The following is a 2228-nucleotide window of genomic DNA, read 5'->3' as shown; positions in this document are numbered from 1 at the left end:
ATTATTCAAAATTTATATGCTCGGCTTTCTGATAACAATCGCACCATGCTCGATACTTCTTGTGCTGGCTCTTTTATGATGAAGACTATTGAATTCAAATGGGATTTGTTGGAAAGAATTAAACTCAACTATGAAGATTGGGACCTCGACGAAGGTAAGAAGTTAGGTATGACACCTAACTTTGATTGTGTTAAATATTTTATGGATACCGATGTTTTCCGTAAATTTAGCACTAAATATGGACTTGACTCTGAAATAGAAGCTTCTTTCTGTGAATCTTTTGCTACTCATGTTGATCTCCCTAGAGAGAAGTGGTTTAAATATCATCCTCCCATAGAATTAAAAGTAGCTGCACCTATTAAAGTTGAAGAAAAGATTGTCACTTATAATGATCCTATTGTTCCTGCTGCTTATGTTGAGAAACCACCTTTTCCTGTTAGGATAAAAGATCATGCTAAAGCTTCAACTATGGTTCGGAAAAGCAACATTAGAACTTATACACCTCCTGAGCAAGTTAAAGTTGAACCTAATATTGCTATTGTTAAAGATCTCTTGTCTGATAATATTGATGAGACTGCTAGAATTTCTAAACCTTGTGCTAAAGATAAACATAGACCCGTGGTAGGCATGCCTGTTATTTATGTTAAAATAGGAGATCATTGATATCATGGCTTATGTGATATGGGTGCCAGTGCTAGTGCTATACCTCATGACTTATACAAAGAAATTATGCATGATATTGCACCTGCTAAGATAGAAGATATTGATGTCACAATTAAACTTGCCAATAGAGATACTATTTCACCAATTGGAATTGTTAGAGATGTTGAAGTCTTGTGTGGGAAAACTAAATATCCTGCTGATTTTCTTGTGCTTGGTTCCCCACAAGATAGCTTTTGTCCCATTATATTTGGTAGACCCTTGTTGAACACAGTTAATGCTAGGATAGATTGCGAAAAGGATGTTGTTACTATTGGTTTAGGTGATATGTCTCATGAATTTAATTTCTCTAAATTTCGTAGACAACACTGTGAAGAGGGATTGCCTAATAAAGAGGAAATTATTGGTCTTGCTTATATTTCTGTGCCTCCTAGTGATCCTTTAGAACAGTATTTGCTAGACCATGAAAATGATATGTTTATGAATGAAAGAAAGGAAATAGATGAAGTATTCTTTAAACAGGAACCCATCCTGAAACACAATTTTTCTGTCGAAATCCTAGGGGATCCTCCTCCACCCAAGGGTGATCCCGAGTTTGAGCTCAAACCGTTACCTGATACTCTTAAATATGCTTATCTTGATGAGAAAAAGATATATCCTGTTATTATTAGTGCTAACCTTTCAGAGCATGAAGAAGAGAGATTATTGAAAACTCCGAAGAAGCACTGTGCTGCCATTGGATATACTGATGTCTACTACACAACATTCTTCTTGTAGACATTGTTGGGCCTCCAAGTGCAGAGGTTTGTACGACAGTAGCAAATTTCCCTCAAGTGGATGACCTAAGGTAGGATGAAGATGGTCTCTCTCAAGCAACCCTGCAACCAAATAACAAAGAGTCTCTTGTGTCCCCAACACACCCAATACAATGGTAATTGTATAGGTGCACTAGTTCGGCGAAGAGATGGTGATACAAGTGGTATATGGATAGTAGATAATAGTTTTTGTAATCTGAAAATATAAAAACAGCAAGGTAGCAAGTGATAAAAGTGAGCGTAAACGGTATTGCAATGATAGGAAATAAGGCCTAGGGTTCATACTTTCGCTTGTGCAAGTTCCCTCAACAATGATAACATAATTGGATCACGTAACTATCCCTCAACATGCAACAAAGAGTCACTCCAAAGTCACTAATAGCAGAGAACAAACGAAGAGATTATGGTAGGGTACGAAACAACCTCAAAGTTATTCTTTCCAATAAATCCGTTGGGCTATTCCTATAGGTGTCACAAACAGCCCTAGAGTTCGTACTAGAATAACACATTAAGACACAAATCAACCAAAACCCTAATGTCACCTAGATACTCCAATGTCACCTCAAGTATCCGTGGGTATGGTTATACGATATGTGTCACACGATCTCAGATTCATCTATTCAACCAACACAAAGGACCTCAAAGAGTGCCCCAAAGTTCCTACTAGAGAATCACGATGAAAACGTGTGCCAACCCCTATGCATAGGTTCATGGGCGGAACCCGCAAGTTGATCACCAAAACATACATCAAGT

This window comes from Triticum urartu, chromosome 6A, assembly GCF_056163025.1.
Source record: "Triticum urartu cultivar PI428250 chromosome 6A, HENAU_Tu73, whole genome shotgun sequence".
Classification (NCBI taxonomy): domain Eukaryota; kingdom Viridiplantae; phylum Streptophyta; class Magnoliopsida; order Poales; family Poaceae; genus Triticum; species Triticum urartu.
Note: the sequence above shows the minus strand (reverse complement) of the source record.